Below are 26,088 nucleotides of genomic sequence, written 5' to 3'. Positions count from 1 at the left end.
AAAGGGTATTGTTCACAATAAAGTGGTCATCCGTGTGGGATGTGGCTAAAGGACGTCCACTTTTCTGCCTTTCTGTGACTTATCCAATCCCTCTGTATCTCTGTTGCAACCTGCTGGCGACACTCTAAGCTCAGTGACCACTTCTGTCTGAGACCATCTTGCTTGAAGCATCACAATGGCGCCGAACTGTTGATCAATTGTTAAGTGTCATCTTGGTCTTATAATGTCAAAATGTGAACAGCATGATGAGGAGAAGGGTTTAATACCAATTTTAATGGAACTGAGATTTATTGGGTGATTCATAGATCAATTACTTGTTGTGAATTTTCCCATTATGCTCCTTGTTACAGAACAGCAACTTATGCAAAAAGTGTGGAAACCTTGAACAGTTGGACAAGTGCATTCAAAAGGTTAAGAGAAGGTCACATAAATATCACCCGAAAACTAGATAGCCCTAATTTTTTCGTGACTAGTGTTTATACAATAATTGGCTTGCATTGGAAGCTAGTTGAGTTTGAAGTAGGGACCAGTACTGTCACGAAACTGTGTGTATAGGTAAACAAAATCAACAAATCTCAGGGTTCTTAGATCTATCCATGTGCCCTTATTCCATTAACCCAAGATTTGTGCATATAAACCTTGCCCACGTAGCTAAATTACTGCATTGTACAACTGTTGCATTGTTTTGAGAAATAATACAGCTCCCAGAGAAATATTTGAGGCTTGTACTTTATATGTATATGGCTTTCCTATCATCTATGGGCATTGAGGGTATTTTGTTTTGTCTGATACTGTGGGAATCAGAAAAAACTGTGAACATTAAACCACAAAGGTATGTTCCTCTACAGTAGAACCATTGTTTCTATGGTAGAATATCTCAATTATACCATATGGAAGCACATGTTGTGTTTATAGCTCTGTAGTACAGAGTGCAGCTTATCTTGATGGTCATAGAGGGAAGGATTAAAAGATCGTTTTACCAATGAGACCTACGTTTAGGAGCTGGAGAAATAGCTATTGCATCCAAAATAAAAAATTAGACTAGCCTAAAGGTCTCACATACATTAGATTGGTGTCGGCCGATAGTTTGGCTGACGGCCATCTTGGCCATGTTTCCTATAAACAGGCTGAGTGCTCCCATGTTCTGTATAGAAAAGTTACCAACAGACATCTCTGCCAGCAGCTTATCTCCAGAAGATCAAAGTGATCGGCAGTCCGAAATTGGACATTCTCGATCGACATCTCCCCCCAACAATCAGTGTATCCTAATACACATCAGAGTATCAGCTGAACCCATCGATGTTAGCGGGCGCAGACAACATTAGTCTAATGTGTGTCGGGTCTTCAAAATGATGGGGGACATCCTTCATAGCAATTCAATAAATATACATGACATATACTTCTTTTAAAATGGAAACCTATGGGTGACTGATGGCATTAGATGGACACATATCTGCATATGCTCAAGACTTCAAGTTGTTTTTTTTGTTTTTTTTTTCAATCCCGGGGGGGTTTAGGAATGGGCCGCTCGCCTGTGACCGGCGCGGGCTCCAGAGCCCGGGCCGAGCGAGCGGCGCCACCTCCCCACACGGGAGCGCTTCGGACTTCAAGTTATTTCTCTAGACCAGGGGTAGGCAATCAAATGAGAGGCCGTGACTCATGTGGAAGGCCGAACCAAAAGGCTGAAATTAATTTTCCTCAATATAAATATTAACATATTATTCATAATTATTATTTAATATGTTATTCTCCCACTTAGTCTCTCTCTATATACTGTATAAGCCCCCACATAGTCCCTTATCTACAGTGTGAGCCACCACAGAGCTTCTACATATACAGTATGGGCTCCCACATAGCCTTTTGTATATAGTTTGAGCCCACACATAGCCACTCTCAATACAGTGTGAGCCCCCACGTAGCCCGTCTGTATACAGTGTGAGCCTCTATACAGCCTCCTATATACAGTATGAGCACCCATATAGCCCTATATATACAGCATAAACCCACATAATCTCCTAAATACAGTATTAGCCCACACATAGCATCCTAAATATCGTATTGAGCTACCACATAGTCTCTGAAATACAGTATGTGTCCCCACATAGCCTCCAAAATACAGTATGAGAGTATGAGCCCCCACATAGCCTCCTATATACAGCATAAGCCCCCACATAGCCTCCTAAATACGGTATGAGTACTCACATAGCCTCCTATATACAGTATGAGCCCCCATGTTGCCTCCTAAATACAGTATGAGCCCCCATGTTGACTCCTAAATACAGAATGAGTCCCCATATAGCCTCCTATATACAGTATGAACCCCACATAGACTCCTAAATACAGTATGAGTCCCCATATAGCCTCCTAAATACAGTATGAGCCCCCATATAACCTCCTATATACATACAGCATGAGCCCCCACATAGCCTCCTAAATACAGTATGAGCTCCACCTAGCGTCCTATATACAGTATGAGCCCCCACATAGCCTCCTAAATACAATATAAGTCCCCATATAGCCTCCTATATATAGTATGAGCCCCACATATCCTCCTAAATACAGTATGAACCCCAGATAGCCTCCTAAATACAATATGATCCCCACATAGCTTACTAAATACAGTATGAGCCCCCACATAGCCCCCTATATACATCAGGAGCACCCCCATAGCTCCTATACACATTATGAGCCCCTACACTGCCTCCTACATTATGTACATGCAAACATCCAATACACATAAAAAAATGCACATATCTCACTTCCATTCCCTCGGCGCTCTGCTCTGGCCACTGCAGAACTGATGCTCCGCACAGAACATGCGATGATGTGACGTCATCGTGTCTGCTGTGCCTCACGCTGATTGGTGGATGAGGGCCTGATGGCTTTTTCTTCCACCAATGTGTTTACCGCTGCCTGTATCTTAAGGATACAAATAGCGGTGACATCGGGCGGAGTGCAGCAGTGGCAGCAAACAGGAGGCGGGGAAGGGCACGGTGCGGCCCATGGTCCATTGTTTTTTGCCCTTTGGCTAAAAGTCCCAGATAACTCCTTTTTCCAGGGCTGTGATACATACCATGAAATAAATATTGGGTTGCAGTTTGTCCCACCTTCAAATATTAATAAAGTCAGATTGTCTTCATGTGTTATTTTATTTTACTTCTGCAGAGAAACTAGACAATAGAATATAAAGAGGAATGAAACATCTATCCACTGTTGCATAAAATGACACATCAGGAAATGTAGAGTAAATAAAAAATGATGGTGTAAATAGGTTATTAAGCAAGATGGCAAAAAAAGGATAAAGGAAATTTTTATTAGTAAAAAGGAAGTAAGGACAATGGAAACGGCAATAAACTGAATATAGAAAGGACACAGTACAGCGGAAACCAAAACACACACATAATGAAATATATGTAGAAAATCTCATTAGAAGTAATTTATTACAAATCACTAGGGAGCTGACTACAGATCAGAAAAGTTGCGTCAACATTATGTAAAGTAACTGGTGAAAACTAGATCTGTAGAGTGAAAAATGATACTCCATATAGATGGATATGGTCTTATTTTTCAGAGACTGTCCCTCCATGATGACCTGATTACATCATTGTATCAGTGCATTAGCCTAGGTGAGCAACTTTGTGCCAGGGGTCCAGAACAGGAGAGAGATTTGTGCTGCTGCTTTTGATTAAAGAACATGTTTGTATGAAATCATCAGATGTTTTACAGGACATTGTCACAACACTTATTTTTTAATAGATAGAATAATTTGCATTCATTCACTAGTAGAACAAGTACAAGTCTTTTCAAAGGTTTGTAATGAAAAACTAAGGTCCCTATTGATTTTTGCTTTGTCTAGTTTCTAGTGCATTTAGCCCGGTTTTGATATGTTGCAAATTCTCTTTTTAATCTTCACCATTTCTAGAAGTCTATTTTATACATGTTCATTTTTTTATGTTCGGCAATGTTGATGTGCTTTTTGATTTCCAGATGTTTGTAGCTAATTCATCAATTGGGACTTTTTAAAAGGTTGCAAAATGTGTTGTGCAGATATACAGCGAATCCCCCTGCATTTGTGACGCCCCTGGACTATCAGGTCGTCACAGGGTACTGCACGCTCTGTTACCTTAGTGCAATATTCAACTCCCTCATGGTTCTGGGTCCCCATCTTGCGGTGCTGCCTCCAACAACAAATCAAATCCTATGAACATCCTGCACCACACCCACCAGACACACCAGTGGGCGGCTTGAGCGGAATAAGGTCGCCCACCTAGGGCTCAAGAGGGTTAGGTCAGGAGAGTGTCAGTGAAGTGAAGTGGAGGAAGCAGGGAGCGGTGGCTCCCGAGAGTAGCAGTCTAGGTTGCAGGCGGTGTCTGGGCCTAGAGGAGTCGGACCCCCGGTCGCAGGGGATTGAGACGCGGTGCCCAGGACCTGAGGACGGTCAGCAGCCTGGTCCTATCTCCGGTCCGGGACCAAAGGTACGACGGGGTACACAGACCCTAGGTTGGTTCAGGCAACCCAGCAATTAACCTACGGAGAGCGGCACCTTTATGGACTGTTCCCACTAGCTCCAAAATCAGGGCACTAGCGCAACGAGTGGGATAGGGCCTTCCACATACGCAGCCCACAAGATCCCAAGCGTGAGCCCTAAGAGCAGGCTCCCACACTTAGCCACAGTGGGAATGGGGCCCGGCAAGTTCCAAACTACCGGGCCACTTCACTAAAATCTCAACTTTGAGCCAGGAGACAGGTCTCCGTACACCAGGCAGCACTGCAGGGGACGGGACCTGGACGAGTTCCCCGAGAGAAGCAGTGGCACCTGGAGACTTGGTTTACCCGGTTGTCTGCTTACTGGCTGAGTGAGTACATGAGCGACCCCCTGCACTGTGTCCTCGCATCACCATCCAGAGTCCCAGGGCCTACCCCTACCCGTGGAGGGTAACAACACCTTGCTGCCCCAGTCCAGCAACCCAGGTACTCCCAACGGCAGCGGTGGTACTCCAAATTAGCGCACACCACGGGTGGCGTCACCAACTACAACTCCCCTAGAAATATTCCCTTTTACTTTAGAGAGTGGCCCCTAAGCCCCCGGGTCCGGAGACCCTCGAGCCATGAACTAACACCATCCAGGATCCGAGCGGTTCGATCCGCTGCTGGGGCAGCATACATTAATTTGGTGTATGCTTGAAATTTTTGGAGAGATTTGAAACAGTTTAGAGGAACATGCAACTTTTTGCTGTATAACATTGTGTTACAATAACCTGGATCCTGATCCTCTTATTACCCCTGTAACTTCTTATTACAGTAACCCGGTTCCTGATCCTCTTATTACCCTGTAACCTCATATTACAGTAACACGGCTCCTGATCCTCTTATTACAGTAACCCGGCCCCTGATCCTCGTATTTCCCCTGTAACTTCTTATTACAGTAACGCGGCTCCTGATCCTCGTATTTCCCCTGTAACTTCTTATTACAGTAACCCGGCTCCTGATCCTCTTATTACCCCTGTAACCTCTTATTACATTAACCCGGCTCCTGATCCTCTTATTACCCTCTAACCTCCTATTACAGTAACCCGGCTCCTGAGCCTCTTATAACCCCTGTAACCTCTTATTACAGTAACCCGGCTTCTGATCCTATTATTACCCCTGTAACCTCTTATTACAGTAACCCGGCTCCTGATCCTCTTATTACCCCTGTAACCTCTTATTACAGTAACCCGGCTTCTGATCCTATTATTACCCCTGTAACCTCTTATTACAGTAACCCGGCTTCTGATCCTCTTATTACCCCTGTAACCTCTTATTACAGTAACCCGGCTCCTGATCCTCTTATTACCCCTGTAGCCTCTTATTACAGTAACTCGGCTCCTGATCCTCTTATTACCCCTGTAACCTCTTATTACAGTAACCCGGTTCCTGAGCCTCTTATAACCCCTGTAACCTCTTATTACAGTAACCCGGCTCCTGATCCTCTTATTACCCCTGTAACCTCTTATTACAGTAACCCGGCTCCTGAGCCTCTTATAACCCCTGTAACCTCTTATTACAGTAACCCAACGCTGAACGTCTTATTACCTCTGTAACATCTTAGCACCTATTACTCCTTTAATATATTATTTAATTAACTTAGCTGTCAAGTTCCAAATTTCTTCTCTTATTTCTTGAGCTATGCAGTGATTTATTGCCCTTTTAACATTTCTTTTTAATAATCCAGCTTCTGCATTGGCTTATGCCAACCTTTATGTCATTGCCAATAAAGCTGCTGGACTTTAAAAATGGCCACCATCCAGCTGGGCAGTGGAGAGAGACGGGCACATCATTCAAATGGTAATGACCAGCATGGCATAAAGCCCTCCTTTTCCCTTCTGTAAAAATCACACAACCTGGCTTTGCCAATCGTGTCTGTACACCATAGTCTTTATCTGGAAAGTGCTGAGGCTCAATGCTTCTGATGAAGAGACTGGTCATGCAGATTGCTGTGTTGTCTGTATGTAGCCTTGAGTATCAAGGGAATGCTGGCAATGCTGTTCCTAACTTATGTACACATGTTGTGGTGCAGATGCGCGTGTGTGTGTGACGGGGAGGTTGGCACTACCACTGTCCAAGGTCTTTTCCAAGAAAGCTCTCTCCTCACCATGAATTATTCAGGCTCTATTCCTTCCAATTCGTTGCTGGTCCTCTTGTCCCCTCTTCCCCATATCAATAATTAATGGTCTTTTAATTAGCTTGAAACAAGCCCCATATCCCTCTGGGGAGACACCTCTTCCTTTCCTACACCTCAAAATCACCACTCTACTGCACACTTTACTGAAGCAATATGAGAAAAAGAGCTAAAATATTTACGGTACTTTCTAGGGCATAACTGTTGTTTGAGAATATAAGCATTACGACATATGCAAACCATTATTTAGAAATTCTAGTTTCTTCTTATTAAGTATAATATATCACATTTTTCCATACCATAAGGTAGTACGGTTGGTGTAAAAACCCACAAAGTGCTATTTCGGTCTATATTTTAATATTTGGACTCCACCATCTAAAATATGATGGTCTGTAGTGTAAATATAACCACCTAGTTAGTTTCAATGATTAGTAGTGTTAGATATATGTATACCTATAAGAACAGCTCAATAAATCATATAGTAATTGCCTAAATTAAAGAGGAACTGTCACTTGATCAAACATTTTTAGAAGAATACCTATTAAAACCCCTAAGCTCTCCCGATTATGCTGATGTTTTCCATTTTGTTCTCCATTGCAAAGCTATTTACATTTGTAGCTTTTGGAGTGCAGTATGTGAAATTTCTGTTTAAAGTTCAACTGGGCACCAATCTCAAATCGGTCGCTAATCTATCAGTTTTAAAGTCTGTCGAGCTGTGATCAAGAAATCTTGATAAGTATCTTTGATATTCTGGATTTTCCCTCCTTTGTAAAGTACATTTAAGTACATTTGTGGGTTTGAGAAATTGCGGAGGTGTCAGTTTCTAAAGCCCATTCAGTCATTAATCAAAAATGCCCATAATATTTTGACACTTATAGACTCGAAATTCGGTCCGAACAAGTAGTATAATATAAGTTTCTGGTATAGTTGAATAAAAATATTTGCTTGATTCTAATCCAACAACCACGTGGTCACCAGACTAGTATTTTGCTGTCTTACTTTTCAGATTAGTAAACCTAGAGTGACATCATAATTTCAGCATGATGTTACACGAGACCTACTAATCATAAGTAGAGATAAGTGAACCCGTGGAAGTTCAGTTCAGCGGGTGCAGCCAGATTTTTGAAAAAGTTCAGTTTGGGACTCGGACTTGATCTGAACCTCCATGGAAGTCATTAATTGAGCAATTCAAGTCTGCGCCCCACATGCAACTAGCCATAAGCATATCACTTGTGGGGGCAGGTGAGTTGGGTTTTTCCATTTTTCGGGGGTGCACCCTACATCCGATCATTCTGTTGTTATCCCCAGTGTGAGCCGATCAAACACTGCAAGCTGCTCGCACTGGGCTGAGCACCGAGTGAACCCAGGCACAGCGATGCTCACGTGAGTGGTATGCAGACATAAAGCACCTGAACTCTGTTTTTTTTGGAAAAGTCTGTGTTCGGTATGAACACCAAACACCGAACCTCGGGTTCGCTCATCCCTAGTCATAAGAGATGCTATGGATGCTGGCAGGTAGGAGGACGTTTGCAGCACTACAGACTACCTATGTTGCCACTGGACCAGATCCAGCAAATCTATTTTTGTCCAACTTTAGTAATTGATATTAACGAGGATGGTTCATAACTTGGTAACCTATGAGAGCAGTGGTCATAACAATTGTTTTACCCCTGCCCTACATAGTATTAATATATTTGTTTGCTGATTTAGTCTCCCAGTAAATCTTTTGCTGCCAACTATTGAATATCCAACTTTATTTTCATTGACTTTTCAGGAAAAAAGAATGACATGATATGTAGGCTAGAAAAGGCTCTATTCCATAATCTAATCCTTGTCTTGTTTACGGTGAAATATGGAAGAACATTGGTAGGGTTTTTATAACTTGACTTTTTGAGAATAACTATATTTTCTGTGATGATTAGCACGTCGAATAGTATGAAGTTTTTGGATAGAGATAAAAAATGATTTAATTGCAACCAATAACTAGTCTAAGGGGTACTTTGCATGCTGCGACATCGCAAGCCGATGCTGCGATGTCGAGCGCGATAGTACCCGCCCCCGTCGCAGCAGCGATATCTTGTGATAGCTGCCGTAGCGAATATTATCGCTACGCCAGCTTCACATGCACTCACCTGCCCTGCGACGTCGCTCTGGCCAGCGACCCGCCTCCTTCCTAAGGGGGTGGGTCGTGCGGCGTCACAGCGACGTCACTCGGCAGACGGCCAATAGAAGCGGAGGGGCGGAGATGAGCGGGACGTAAATATCCCGCCCACCTCCTTCCTTCCGCATTGCAGCCGGGACACAGGTAGGAGATGTTCCTCGCTCCTGCGGCTTCACACACAGCGATGTGTGCTGCCGCAGGAACGAGGAACTACATCGTACCTGTCGCTGCACCGGCATTATGGAAATGTCGGACCCTACACTGATGATACGATAACGACGCTTTTGCGCTCGTTAATCGTATCAAAAAGGATTTGCACACTACGATATTGACTGCAACTCCGGATGTGCGTCACTTTCGATTTGACCCCACCGACATCGCACCTGCGATGTCGTAGTGTGCAAAGCCCGCCTAAGTTAGATAAATTAAATTTAATGGTCGTTCCTTGAAGCCACAAGGATAAGGCCATGATGAATAATGTAATAATGTAAAAATTTATGGTTTTATTGTGATGAATTCTTGTTTACATTTCATGGATTTTCAGCTATTTATTATTTTTAATCAAATGTACCTTAAATATATATAAATAGTCCAATAGACAAGTTGGATATTAGTTAAAATAATTTTCAGAGTGTAATAAGCCTTTTAGGCCGGGGCACACGAGGCACTAGTGCGATGCTCGCATGACACACGGCTCGCGCTGGCAGCACAGCGGGAGCCGAGTGTCATGCTAGTATCCCTGCGTCTGAGGTCCGACTGTACGAGCGGACCTAAGCTGTGGGGGGCGGGCCGGCACTGAGGAGGGGCGGGACGGTGCTGCGGAGGGGAGGGAGGGATTTATCTCCGTCTCTCCTCCGTAGCCGGCTATTGCCATTCTCGCACTGCACTCACGGTACACCGGAGTAATGCGAGTGCAGTGCGATTTTTCTCTCGCCCCATTCACTTGAATAGGTGCGAGAGAAAAGAGTCTCGCATTAGAATCGCAGCATGCTGCGATGGTTTTCTCGGTCCGATTAGGGCTGAGAAAATAATCACTCGTGCACTGACACAGGCTAAAATTCGTCCGAGTGGAATGCGATGTTTTATCGCACTCCACTCACACCGATTTTCTCGCAATGTGGCTTAGGCCTTATGGTCCATGCTCAGTTTTTATATACTGCTACAGTAGAGTATTATACAAATAGGATTAGTTTTTGTCAAGAAATATGAAGCTGAGATGGGGCAATGATATGAACTTAAGAATGGACTCATACTACTGACTTCAAAGTCAAAAACATATACCCTGAAGCTCTTAGTCCCCCTATCTAAAATCTTTGAGGGCACCACAATCATTCTGTAACTTTTATAGTAATGTCTAAAAGGGCATCGGGGCATCCTAGAACCCATGTTCGACTCAAAACTCTGTAAACTTTGGACAAATATATTAGCTTGTTCATCCAAAAGCAACAGTATTTCTCTCAACTCCAAAATAATCAGACACACTTAGCTCATAAAAGCCGAAGAATCAGAGGGGGGCAGTGTAGAAATATCATAGTTGTTGGGTGCCCTGTGGAGTCACCATCAACTGTGAGAATGGGAGGACTTTGAGAGTAATTTATGTGGTGGAATTATCTGTGGCGATATAATACTGTGTGGGTGGGCATTTTGGGGGGCACTTTACTATATGTGGGCCACAAAAGGTGTATTTTAGTGGGTGAAAACACTAAGGTGCTTCAATTGGGCATAATTATTTTGTTTGTGTCACAATATATTTCTTTCTCCCTGTCTTTTCCACCTAGTCTATTGAATACTCTTTGGGGTGTAAGAGGATGGGAGTTGAAAAAGGAGGGAGAAGGGGGAGCAGAATTAGAACTTTCGCTATGGGGCTCCATGATTTCTACTTACTCCCCTGCATATATTATTAAAAATGCTTTCAATTATTTCATGGATGCTTTTTATAAAGCAACTTCTTATCAATTTCAAAATCTATACATTAAGGGCATATGCAAAAGAAAGTGCACATCACTTCTTGGAATTGTCTCCTGATTTATTAGATTCCAAACCAGGTACTGTTCAATTATAAGGCTACAAAAAAATAAAGGTTTTCAAAAAAGTTTCAAAATCCACTTTAAAAAATAACCTTAAGGTAGGGAAATACTTCCAAAAGAAAGGGCGTTTCTTAAAGGGAACCAACCAGCAGAATTTTGCTACATAAAGTAAAGGGAGTGCCACACTGGTGCTAGGAAGCTGAATGCAATGATTCCTTTAATTGACAGATTGCATTCTTGATTGCTGAAAAATCTTAAATCCAACTTCAAGAAATGCACTGCTCGTTTGATTGTCGTGTGCAATAGGGCAGGACTATTTGGGTCGGGTCTTGCATTCTTAATCAGTCCTATATTTTGGCCTGGCCTTTATTCCACCTGTTGCCACCTCTTCCTTTATGTTCGGCGCATGCGCCGTAGCATTGGGAAGTGTTTAATCAACTCTTCACTGAGATGGCATTGGAATCATTGCCTGTGCATAGCGCTATCTCCGGCTCTGTCTTATTGAAGATGGTCTTCTCCTGCTTCCTATGCTGTTGCCAATGGTGGCTCATGCACCCTCACATCCTTTTCCCTCTTCAAGACTGCGGGAGCATGCGCGATCACAATAGAAGAAGAGTCTGCCTAGCTCACCACATGCAAAGCCGACAGGATGCTTGGAATCAAGCCGTCCTGAGCAACAGCATCTGACAGATAGAAAGCAGAATGAGACCATATTCAATAAGATAGCGCTATGTGAAGACGCTGGCTCCAACGCCATCTTAGTGAAGAGTTGATAAAATACTTCCCAATGCTACTAAGCAGGTGCCATACATAAAGGAAAAGGCGGCAACAGGGGGGATAAAGGCCGGTCCAGTATACAAGTGTGGATGGAGAACGCAAGACCCGATCCACAGAGTCCCAACCCGATGCACACGCAAATCAAATGAGCAGTGCATTTCTGGAACTTGGATTAACCCCTTCAGCCCCCAGCCTGTTTTCACCTTAAAGACGAGGCCATTTTTTGCAATTCTGACCAGTGTCAATTGGACAGGGTATAACTCTGGAACGCTTCAATGGATCCTGGCGATTCAAACACTGTTTTTTCGTGACATATTGTACTTCACATCAGAGGTAAATTTAGGACGATATGTTTTGCGTTTATTTGTGAAATTTTTAGAAATTTGGCGAAAATTTCAAATTTTATGCCCATAAATCTGAGAGATATGTCACACAAAATAGTTACTAAATAACATTTCCCACATGTCTAATTTACACCAGCGCAATTTTCGAAACAACCTTTTTTTTCATTAGGAAGTTAGAAGGGTTCAAAGTTCATCAGCAATTTTGCATTTTTCCAACTAAATTTAGAAAAAAAAATGTTTTAGGTACCAGATCACATTTGGAGTGACTTTGTGAGGCCTAGGTGACAGAAAATACCCAAAAGTGACCCCATTCTAAAATCTGCACCCCTCACACTGCTCAAAACTACATCCAAGAAGTTTATTAACCCTATAGGAGCTTCACAGCAATGAAAGCAATGTGGAAGAAAAAAATGAAAATATTACTTTTTTTACACAAAAATGTTACTTAGCCATAAAATTTAACATTTTCACAAGGGTATTGGGAAAAAATGCACCATAAAATTAATTGTGAAATTTCTCCTGAGTACACTGATATCTCATATGTGGGGGAAATCGATTGTATGGGTGCACGGCAAGGCTCGGAAGGGAAGGAGCATCAGTTGAATTTTTGAAAGCAAAATTGTCTGGAATAATTAGCGGACGCCATGTTGCGTTTGGAGACCCCCTGAGGTGCCTAAACAAAGGAACTTCCCCACAAGCAACCTCATTTTGGAAACGAGACCCCCATGGCATAAATCTAGATGGTTAATGAGCACCTTGAACCCTCACGTGCTTCATACATTGAGCCATAAAAACAAAAAAGTCCTTTTTTTTGCTACAAAAATGTTATTTTAGGCTCAATTTTTTAATTTTTAAAGGGGTAACAGGATAAAATGGATTTCAAAATTTGTTGGGCAATTTGTCCTGAGTACGCTGATACCTCATATGTGGCAGAAAACCACTGTTTGGGCGCACGGCAGAGCTCCAAAGGGAAGGAGCATCATTTGACTTTTTAAATGGAAAATTAGCTGGAATCGTTAGCCGCACCATGTTGCGTTTGGAGATTCCCCTGATGTGCCGAAACAGTGGAGCTCCCCCACATGTGACCCCATTTTGGAAACTAGACCCCCCTTCCATACAAAAAAATATTAGTTTGGCGAAATAAAAAAAACGGACGTCAATAAAAAAAAAAATGAGCGCCTGCAACTGATACTAAAGGGTGCTTTACACGGTTCGACATCGCTACCGATATATCGTCGGGGTAACGTCGTTAGTGATGCACATCCGACGCCGGTAGTGACATCGCAGCATGTGACACCAAAGAGCGACGATCAACGATCGCAAAATCGTTCAAAAACGGTGACCGTTGACACGTCGCTCTTTTCCTTAATATCGTTGCTGCCGCAGGTACGATGTTGTTCGTCGTTCCTGCAGCATCACACATCGCTATGTGTGACACCGCAGGAACGATGAACATCTCCTTACCTGCATCCACCGGCAATGCGGAAAGAAGGAGATGGGCGGGATGTTACGTCCCGCTCATCTCCGCCCCTCCGCTTCTATTGGACGGCCGCTCAGTGACGTCGCTGTGACGCCAAACGCACCTCCCCTTGAAGAAGGGATTGTTTGGCAGTCACAGTGACGTCGCTTCACAGGTACAGTATGTGCGTGTGACGCTGCCATACGACGGGGTGGGTGCTATCGCGCTCGACATCGTTAGCAATCGCTATAAATGTCGCAGCATGTAAAGCACCCTTAAGGCAAGTGCCACACGTGAGAGCGATGCACGAATTTCACATCGCATCATTCGGCACAGCCGCACACTCCTGTCTGGAAGAGAGTGACCGTGCTGGATGATGCGATGCGAGACTTGTGCATCGCTCTCATATGTGGCACTTGGCTGACCCTTACAATATTCAGTAAAAAATACTGTAGTTGACGATTACTACGGTATCATTTTACTGGACCTAAACGAAGTTTATTTGTATTTCTTTCTTATTTTACAGAAAAAAAATCAGGACGCACGCACGGATGTGCTGCAAAAGGGGGGGACTAGCTGGGTTGGAGAAAAGGGTGGATGGAGGATGGGAGAGGGCGCAGCGGATGGAGGAGCGGCGGAGGATGGGAGAGTGTGCGGCGGATGGAGGAGGGATGAAGGATAGAAGAGGGCGCAACGGATGCAGGAGTGGTGGAGGATGGGGGGTAGGGTGGAAGGGGAGTGGGAGGTGAGATTGGAGATAGCTACCTTACAGGCTGGATCTAGGCAGCAGGATCACAGTAGATGGAGGAGGCAGCAGATCCGAGAGGGGGAGAGGGGGCAGCAGATGAAGAGGATGGGAGAGCGCGGGCAGCCGATCGGGGACGGGCGCAGCAGCTGATTGAGTGCGGCGGCAAATGCAAGGGGGCAGCAGAAGGAACAGCAGCGGCGATGCAGGGGCGGAGCAGAGCAGCGGCGATGCAGGGGCGCAGCAGATGAAGGGCGGCGGATGATATGGGGCAGTGGCTGCGGCAGTGGATGATCGGGAACTGCAGTTGATCGGGGGCAGTGACTTACCAATGGTCACCCTCAGGGATCGTTCTCCTCAGCTTCCACGGACGGAGAATCTGAGGAGAGCGATTACCTACAGATCACCGATCCCAGATCCACGGTGATTGGAGAGATCGGTCACAAGGCCGATCTCTCCAATCAGAGCTGGGGGAGGGTGCAGCAAAGGTCACCCAGCTCCAGCCAATGATCAGTGCTATAGCTGCTCTGATCATAGCTGGATTTCAATGTTTCAGCCATTTTCAATGGCTGAAACATTACACTGGCTGTGATTGGCTGAGCGCCGTTCGTCAGCCAATCACAGCCTCCGTAGGTCTGGGGAGGAGACACCACCCCTCCTGAGGTCAGGTACTGGTCCTCTCCTTCACGAATCTACAGTTTTTGAAAACCGATCGCGGTCACCGGGGCTCCGGGGGCCGCGATTTCGCCATGACGGATATATTCGTCATGGGTCTTTTAAGTACCAGGGCACCATTACGGATGTATCCGTCAAAGGTCATGAAGGGGTTAAAGATTGATCAAGCATGTAGTCTCTCAATTAAGGGTATCATTGAATTCAGCTGCCTTAACCAGTGTTACACTGGCTTTACTTTATATAGCACAATTCTGCTTTATGGTTCCCTTTAAAGCAGTTTCCACTAACAAGCTTGTTGTTTTTAACTACCTAAAAAAAAACCTCTGTGAAACTAGTATGTGGAATTCATAGGCTATATTTTCAATATACAAAATTACAAACAATTTACTAACTGCCAAATCCAACATGCTCCAATTGTACTTTTCTTCCTAGATCTTTCCAGTTCTTTCGACATAGTTGACCACTCCTTTCTACTATTTATTCTCTCTTCTCTTCTCATCACTATTGGCTCCAATTTTATCTCCTTACTAGCTGTACTACCCGGCTTCGCCCGGGTTAATAACTGTTGTTAACAAAATAGAATGTATTAACATTCCCAGGATAGAATGTATAAATAGAATGTATTAATGCCCGGGATAGTAACTGTCTCTCTGTTTCTCTCCCATTCTCTGTCTGTCTCCCTCTCTGTATATATCTCTCTGTCTCTCTCTCTATCTCTTTGTCTGTCTCTTTCCCTGTCTGTCTCTGACTGTCTCTGTCTCTTTCTCTGTCTGTCTCAATCTCTTTCCCTGTCTATCTCTTTCCCTGTCTGTCTATCTATCTCTATCACTTTCCCTGTCAGTCTCTTTCCCTCTCTTTCCCTGTCTGTCTCTTTCCCTCTTTCTCTCTGTCTCTTTCCCTGTGTCTGTCTCTGTGTCTATCTCTTTACCTGTCTTTGTCTGTCTCTTACCCTGTCTGTCTCTTTCCCTTTCTTTCCGTTTCCCTGTGTCTGTCTCTGTCTCTTTGTGTCTGTCTCTTTCCCTGTCAGTCTGTCTCTTTCTGTCTGTCTCTTTCTGTCTGTCTTTTACCCTGTCTATGTCTGTTTCTTGTCCTGTCTGTGTCTGCCTCTTTCCCTGTCTGTGTCTATCTCTTTCCCTGGCTGCATTGTGACACGCCAACATTCCATATAAGGGTGTGGTTGCGCATTCTTCTGAAGTTCTGGCTGCACTGTGGCTCCCAGCTCCATTCGCTTTAATGGAGGCAGGTTTTTTGGTGAATAACTGTTAAGAGCGGGGTTAAAATTTCCCCTCAAAACATAGCCTATGACCAGAAGTGTGAGTGTGCAAAATTTTGTGGCTGTAGCTGCGACGGTGCGGATGCCAATCCCGGACATACACACACACATACATACACACACACATACACACATTCAGCTTTATATATTAGATTCCGCCCCCAATATTTTGGTGTACCTCAGGGCTTTATTCTCGAACCCCTAATCTTCTTCATGTATTATAATAAAGTTAAAGTTATCATAAAGTTCAATTGCTTTCAGTACCACCTACATGCATCTAAATCTATCAGCCATATTCTCCTTCTCAACACTCTTTCTAAAACCCAATTTCGACAAAACGGAAATAAAAATCTTTCCGCCATCTCATTCAACCCCCCTACCCAATCTATATATGTCAATAAATGAGCATGCTTTTCTCTGTATTTCAAGTACATTTTTTTGGTGTAACCCTTGACTCTGTCCTGATCTTCAAACCTCATATCCGAGCCCTTAAGACCTCCTGCGGCATCCAACTAAAAAATATTCCTTGAATTCAACCTTTTCTCAGCACTGTTGTCATCATTTCCTGCGTCAACTATGGCAATATCCTCTTGTTTGGCTTCCCAACTAACACTCTTGTACCTCTTCAGTCTATCCTTATCTCTATTATATGATTAACCCTCTCTTCTTCTCACTCTTACCTCTGCCAATCACTTCTCTGGCTTAAAATTCCCTTGAGAATCAAGTTAAATTAACATCTCCTAACTAATCTCTAGATACCTCCCAACATGTAACTTTCTCCTCATGAGATCTCCTTTTATCCTTTTCCCTGCACTTGTACGTTACTCACCCAATCTCCTCCAAGATTTTTCTCGATATCCCTCATCGTCTAAAATTCAGTGCCTTAGCACATTCGATTGCCTCCAACATTTGGAACCTTCAAACGTAACCTGAAAACTCATCTCTTCAGTAAAGTCTACAGCCTGCAATCGCCCCTCTGCCACTGGAGCTTCTTCATCCCCCAACTTACTGTCTCCTCCCCATTACTCTGTAGATTATAAACCCGTGAAGGCAGTGTTCTCTCCCTTTCTGTACCAGTCGTCAGTTTGTTTACTTTATTTTATGTGTATTATGTATATAAAGAAAAATGAGGCACCACCCAAGCATTCAAAATCTTTTGAATGAGTTTTACGTATATAACCTTTTGCACAAGTACAGTGACCCTGGAGTTAATAGTTATTTAAGAAGAAATATTAATAATATAACTTTGACCCCCTAAATAATCTTTTCCTGGGTATACTATATTTCCCAATAACCCCTTGAACAATAGCAGGTACCTCTAAAGCTTTGAACAGGGTCACATTGGTATGAGTGGTGGTTATAAAAGTATTGATGTGTTAACTAAGGCAACATAATCTCTCGCCATTATATGACGCAATAATGTAATTTTTAGAGTCATTAGATGTAATTTCTAGAGTCACTAAAGTCATATTATTGTGCAGAAAGTCCCTATCCCCACTTCAATATATCCAATCATTACTACTAGGACAACCTCTTCTGTTTCCACGTTTCCCCCAGATAAAATAATAAAGACTATACTCCCATACTGGCATCCTTCTCGCTTCCCCATGCTCACATTAGGTTGTGACATCACGCGAACCCTGTGATCAATCATCGCCGATTTCCTTCTCCCCACCTTCGAACCAAACAAGCGATCAACAGGAAGTGAGTGCAGCGTCTGCGCTCACTTAATGTTGATTAACTCATTTGGTCCAAAGGCGGGGAAACAAGCTGGCTCTGATTGGAAGCGAGGCTCGTGTGATGTCACAACCCCATGTCAGCCCGGTCAACGTGAGCCTGGACACCGCTGGAACGGCGCCGGTATGAGAGGGGAGTATAGTCTTTATTATTTTACCTGGGGTAAATATATGGAATCAGAAGGGATTGTCCTAGTAGTGGACAACACCTTTAAGAAAATAAAGCATAAAACACTACCCCAACAAGATAGCTAATGATGATACGTGAGTAGACATCACATTTAAACTGTCAAATTTCTGCTAAAAATGTGGTATTGATTCCAAAAATTACATTAGGCCATGTATGTACACTAAAAAAGTAATGAAATGACTGTCAAATGTTGCTCCATGTAAAGATTAACAGAAATCATATGCTCTCTGGGTTTCAAACTAATTTTGTTCTCCTCATTCAGCGTCTCGGATGCCTTTTATAAAACTTTATATTCCACTCATGTTGCTATAGTGTGTAGCGAGCTGCTTTGGTGCCTTGGGAGTTAAATAATCTGGCGCTGTCGTTCTGTTTGCCCCGACTGCTCATTATTGCCATATAAACCCAACGTAACTCCAGATCACATGATGAGGTAACACAAGGTCAGCTCTAGAGCCCGGACCCCGTCCAAACATACACAGACTGAGACAGGGGGAGTGGAACGTGGAGAAAGAAAGAAGCAAGGGAAGTGATGGGGGTGGAGAGAAAGAGGGAAGAGACAGGCAAAGACAGCAAAAGACAGGGGAGAAAACCGGACAGAGGTGGGAGGAGAACTGTACATGGATTTTTACAACTTTTTCCATATGTATAAGGTTGGATTAAAAGTTACATTCCAAAACTTCGAGATCCTGTCCATAAAAAGTGTAGTATTGAGTATCCATACATCCGTAATATAGATGCACAGACATCTAGTAATACTTATAATACACGACGTATAATCTGCAATATACTGTACAACTTATACACACTATATAATGATATATCTATACACTGATAATAATCACACTGCACTGTATAATGATATATCTATACACTGATAATAATCACACTGCACTGTATAATGATATATCTATATACTGATAATAATCACACTGCGCTGTATAATGATATATCTATATACTGATAATAATCACACTGCACTGTATAATGATATATCTATATACTGATAATCTCACTGCACTGTATAATGATATATCTTTATACTGATAATAATCTCACTTCTCTGTATAATGATTTATCTATATACTGATAATAATCACACTGTACTGTATAATGATTTATCTATATACTGATAATAATCACACTGTACTGTATAATGATTTATCTATATACTGATAATAATCACACTGCACTGTATAGTGATATATCTATAGACTGATAATCACACTGCACTGTATAGTGATATATCTATAGACTGATAATCACACTGCACTGTATAATGATATATCTATACACTGATAATAATCACACTGCACTGTATAATGATATATCTATATACTGATAATCACACTGCACTGTATAATGATATATCTATAGACTGATAATAATCACACTGCACTGTATAATGATATATCTATAGACTGATAATAATCACACTGCACTGTATAATGATATATCTATAGACTGATAATAATCACACTGCACTGTATAATGATATATCTATACACTGATAATAATCACACTGCACTGTATAGTGATATATCTATATACTGATAATAATCACACTGTACTGTATAATGATATATCTATATACTGATAATAATCACACTGTACTGTATAATGATATATCTATAGACTGATAATAATCACACTGCACTGTATAGTGATATATCTATATATACTGATAATAATCACACTGCACTGTATAATGATATATCTATATACTGATTATAATCACACTGCACTGTATAATGATATATCTATATACTGATTATAATCACACTGCACTGTATAATGATATATCTATATACTGATTATAATCACACTGCACTGTATAATGATATATCTATACACTGATAATAATCACACTGCACTGTATAATGATATATCTATATACTGATTATAATCACACTGCACTGTATAATGATATATCTATATATACTGATAATAATCACACTGCACTGTATAATGATATATCTATACTGATAATCACACTGCACTGTATAATGATATATCTATATACTGATAATAATCTCACTGCTATATACTGATAATAATCACACTGCACTGTATAATGATGTATCTATATATACTGATAATAATCACACTGCACTGTATAATGATATATCTATATATACTGATAATAATCACACTGCACTGTATAATGATATATCTATATATATACTGATAATCACACTGCACTGTATAATGATATATCTATAGACTGATAATCGCACTGTATAATGATATATCTATATACTGATAATAATCTCACTGCTATATACTGATAATAATCACACTGCACTGTATAATGATATATCTATATATACTGATAATCACACTGCACTGTATAATGATATATCTATGCTGATAATCACACGGCACTGTATAATGATATATCTATATACTGATAATAATCACACGGCACTGTATAATGATATATCTACCGTATTTTTCGCTTTATAAGACGCACCTGATTATAAGACGCACCTAGGTTTTAGAGGAGGAAAATTAAAAAAAAAATTGAGCCAAATAGTGTGCTAAAACATTTTAATAAAATGAAAAAAAAACATTATTTTAACAATTTAGACTCAACAGGAGGGTCTGTTATGGGGGGATCTGTGGATGATGCACTGCTGTGGGGGACCTGTGGATAACGCACTGCTATGGGGGACCTGTGGATGACACTGCTATGGGGGACCTGTGGATGACACTGCTATGGGGGGACCTGTGGATGACACTGCTATGGGGAACCTGTGGATGGCGCACTGTTATGGGGGACCTGAGGATGATTCACTATTATGGGGGACCTGTGGATGATACTGCTGTGGGGGACTTGTGGATGATGCACTGCTATGGGGGACTTGTGGATGACGCACTGCTATGGGGGACCTGTGGATGACGCACTATTATGGGGGAAATGTGGATGACGCATTGCTATGGGGGACCTGTGGATGATGCACTATTATGGGGACCTGTGGATGATGCACTGTTATGTGGGATCCGTGGATGACACGGCTATGGGGGACCTGCATGATGCACTTTTATGGGGATCTGGGACTACCACCCCCCTCATCCTTAGGAATACACCCATGTACTGTATACCATACATGGCTGTATTCTGAAAGATGAGGGGGGTGGTAGTCACATTTACACTTTGGCCACTACATTAGTCCCTCCCTGGAGTGTTTACACTAAAGCACTACAGCCCCCATCATCCTTCAGAATACACCGATTGATACAGTATATTCTGAAGGCTGATGATGGGGGTTGTGTTCCCCATTGTTCCCCCATGTTCCTGACATTTGTCAGGCTCAGATCACTGATTGGTGGAGGCAGCTCTGCAGAAGTTGTCTCCACCAATCAGCATCCAGCCCTAGCGAGGAGAGGGAGAATCGTTCTTCTCTCTCTCCTCTTTCTTATGATAGTCTCCGTCTGCTGCGGAGATCTAAAATGGAGCCCGCGCATGCGCAGATCGCGATCTTCGAGACCCCCGATCTCTATCTGCGCCTGCGTAGCCTCCGACGCGATGGACTTCAGGAAAATGGCTACGGAAGGCAGCGCATACGCAGATGGAGATCTCGCTTCTCTGAGATCTCCATCTGCGCCTACGTCACCTCCGCAGCCATTTTCCGGAAGTCGCGTTGGAGGCAGCGCAGGCGCAGATAGATTTCGGCTATGGTGACCGCCACCGCAGCCGATTGCCGGGGGATCCATGGCGGCCGCCACCGCAGCCGATTGCCGCGGGATCCATGGCGGTCGCCTCCGCAGCCGATTGCCGGGGGATCCATGGCGGCCGCCACCGCAACCGATTGCCGCGGGATCCATGGCGGCCGCCTCCGCAGCCGATTGCCGGGGGATCCATGGTGGCCGCACCAGCCTCCTGTGACTCACTCCACCGCCGGATTACTGCCCGGTAAGTTACATTCACTTTGTAAGACGCACCCCTTTTTTACCCACAATTTTGGGGGGAAAAAAGTGCGTCTTATAAAGCGAAAAATACGGTATATATATTGATAATAATCACACTGCGCTGTATAATGATATATCTATATACTGATAATCACACTGCGCTGTATAATGATATATCTATATACTGATAATAATCACACTGCAATGTATAATGATATATCTATACACCGATAATAATCACACTGCACTGTATAATGATATATCTATATACTGATAATAATCACACTGCAATGTATAATGATATATCTATATACTGATAATAATCACACTGCAATGTATAATGATATATCTATATACTGATAATAATCACACTGCACTGTATAATGATATATCTATATACACTGATAATCACACTGCACTGTATAATGATATATCTATATACTGATAATAATCACACTGCAATGTATAATGATATATCTATATACTGATAATAATCACACTGCACTGTATAATGATATATCTATATACTGATAATAATCACACTGCACTGTATAATGATATAGCTATATACTGATAATAATCACACTGCACTGTATAATGATATATCTATATACTGATAATAATCACACTGCACTGTATAATGATATATCTATATACTGATAATAATCACACTGCACTGTATAATGATATAGCTATATACTGATAATAATCACACTGCACTGTATAATGATATATCTATATACTGATAATAATCACACTGCACTGTATAATGATATATCTATACACTGATAATAATCACACTGCACTGTATAATGATATATCTATATACTGATAATAATCACACTGCACTGTATAATGATATATCTATACACTGATAATAATCACACTGCGCTGTATAATGATATATCTATATACACTGATAATAATCACACTGCACTGTATAATGATATATCTATATACAGATAATAATCACACTGCGCTGTATAATGATTATATATATACAGATAATAATCACACTGCACTGTATAATGATATATCTATACACTGATAATAATCACACTGCACTGTATAATGATTATATATATACAGATAATAATCACACTGCACTGTATAATGATATATCTATACACTGATAATAATCACACTGCACTGTATAATGATATATCTATATACTGATAATAATCACACTGCGCTGTATAATGATATATCTATACACTAATAATAATCACACTGCGCTGTATAATGATATATCTATATACACTGATAATAATCACACTGCACTGTATAATGATATATCTATATACAGATAATAATCACACTGCGCTGTATAATGATATATCTATACACTGATAATAATCACACTGCACTGTATAATAATATATCTATATACTGATAATAATCACACTACACCATTACAACAAGGAGGCATAATGGGAATGTATGTTACTTAATGATTAGTATAAGGGATAGATTTCTGGAGTAATAGCAGGACATATAGGGAGGATATATTATATGGCGTAATAGCCATATAGGGGTCACACAGCTATATTCGCCTTCACCCGAAAAATCTGTCTGATTATGCTACTCACACTCTGATCAGTGTTTGATCACAGTGTGATCTGATTTTCTCGGGTTTGGAGAAGATAGAAAAACATTTTTTTACTCTATTTTGTCAGTTCGTGAAAATCGGACTGAACTCACGCGTCATCTGAATGTGGTCCAATTTTTTCCATGAACCTACTGATTTGCATGGTTGAATACGATCCCATTTACGAAGGCAACTCGCGCATGTTGGGATTTTTTCCTCTGACAGATTCAGTCCAAAGAAAAAATCGACTTGTGCATGACCCAAAGAAGAATATTTGTCTGATTTTGATCCGATTTTTTGGCGGATCGCACTTAAACCGAAAATACGGTTGTCTGCATGAGCCCCGAGACAGAAATATTTGCTTTTTAATAAATGATGTAATAGTGGTAATAAATGTAATTTTACCATCTGTGAAGTATTTACCATATTCTTCTGTTAGTTGAGAAGTAATGGCCATATGTAAACCATTGTACCATCTAGATCAGTGTTATTCAGTCTGTTACAAGTAACACTGAAACATGTAATGGAGCTCGATATCTCTCCTTTCTGTTAAGGATGTAGTTCTTTATCTTCTTTTTTATTAAGGAACCTGTATAGTTTTAATGAGCGATCAACTAATGTATTTCTTCCATTCATCTCCATTCACTGTAATGAGTTTTCAAATCGGACAAATAGTTTGGAGTTTTTTCAAACTTGAAGTCTTTTGCTTTACATTATGTTCTTTACCATTGATATCAATGGACTATAGAGACATTTCAGATTAGGGACAATTGCTGATAATGAACCTATCGGTACAGATCTGTGTCACTACCGACCACTCAAATCACAGAAGACATTCTACTGAATGGTCAGAACAACATACAAATATATAATCAATAACATTGTGAATATTTTATGGATTTGCTATTGAATCATCTATATTTTATATGCTATGATTTTTTGGGGGTATTTGACTTTGTTTTCCAAGAGTACTATTCTTTACATCCAGCAAGTCTGTCCCAAAGCTTGCTTTCTAATTTAATAGGAAACTAATTGTTTCAACATAAGTAGGAAACTACATCCATGTAATGTACAAAGATAACAGTAATCAACAACCCATCTTTTTTTGAGTAGACTTCTGATTTTACGGTATATGTGAAAATTATGTATCTTTTGTTGTATATTAAAAATAAACAATATATGTATACCGTGTATTTAGATATATTTATTTATTTTTTCATAAAGAGTAGGAGCAGCATTGTAGCAGTATAGGGTGCAAAACCTCTTCAGATCGCAACCAGGCCCGCAATACAGTAGAGGCACACCAAAAACAGCAGCACCCCTCCAGAAAATATGAGATGCTTTAATTAATAAAGGCATATCTTTTTTTCATTTAATTTGCTGCCATTTTTGGAATATACATGTGTCTGTGTGTGTATATATATATATGTGTATATATGCATAAAGAAGCACAGGCAGCACTCCAGATGTTAAGGTAAAAAAAAGGTGGACTTTATTGAGCCCAGTGGCCATGTTTCAGTCATCTGAACCTGTTTCAAGGCTTGAGAAAGGTTCGGATGAACTGAAACGTTGCCGCTTGGCTCCATAAAGTCCACCTTTTTTTTCACCTTACAATCTGGAGTGCTGCCTGTGCTTTTCTATAGATCTATAATATACAGCTTTGGATGGCTATGGTAAGGCCTGGCACCCAATATATATATACTTACATACACACATATATGTGTATTTATATATACTGTATATATACATACCCACATACAAACATATACATAGATACGGATATATATATATATATATATATATATATACATATATATATATATATATATATATATACATATATATATATATATATATATATATATAAAAATATATATACACGACATACATACATGCAAATATATCAATATACACAGGCATATAAATATATACATACCACGAGTATGTGTATATACGGTATATATATATGCTGTATATATGTACGGTATATATATTTATATAAAAATTAATTTAACCTGTGATTTCTTTACACCCCTTCTTATAAAGTACCTTTTCACTACATTAAATAAATATCAACATATTTATAGTCTAATATATTTTTATAATGTGTAATATTTATATATAACATAGGCCCATTCTAGCTTGTATTGTTGTTCTTAACTTATATCTATCACATATGAATCTACGAATCTGTCTCTGCTCACAGACTTAATAATTATTTCTAGCCAACTCACAGAAAGCCACAACCTATGGGCTAATTTTGTTTGTATGTTGTGGACAAATTTAGAGAGAGAAGATATAAGATTAAGATATATAGTATCTTCTGATCATTAGTATCCCCAAAGTATTAACTTAGCATAGAGCATTGAATCTTGGGGGGCGGGGGGAGAGCAATAAATATCTTTATTCTATGAATGTATTAAGTTGAATTGCTACTGAGCATTTCACACACTAGTTATCAAAGTTTAGCAACTTCAATCTACCATCCTGCAGTGTTCGTTCATGATTAGTGATGGGCGAACCAAAACTGTAATTATGATGAG

The 26,088-nt window shown here is 41.0% G+C and overlaps 1 protein-coding gene across 6 annotated transcripts in view; it reads right to left on the bottom strand.

Annotated features, from left to right (window-relative positions):
* Nucleotides 1-26,088, bottom strand: part of NFIX (nuclear factor I X) — a 222,059-nt gene that overhangs the window by 172,742 nt on the left and 23,229 nt on the right. The window lies entirely within an intron of this gene.

This window comes from Anomaloglossus baeobatrachus, chromosome 4 (assembly GCF_048569485.1).
Source record: "Anomaloglossus baeobatrachus isolate aAnoBae1 chromosome 4, aAnoBae1.hap1, whole genome shotgun sequence".
In the NCBI taxonomy this organism is placed as follows: domain Eukaryota; kingdom Metazoa; phylum Chordata; class Amphibia; order Anura; family Aromobatidae; genus Anomaloglossus; species Anomaloglossus baeobatrachus.
The sequence above is the reverse complement of the archived record's forward strand: the minus strand, read 5'-3'. Positions and strand labels throughout refer to the sequence as shown.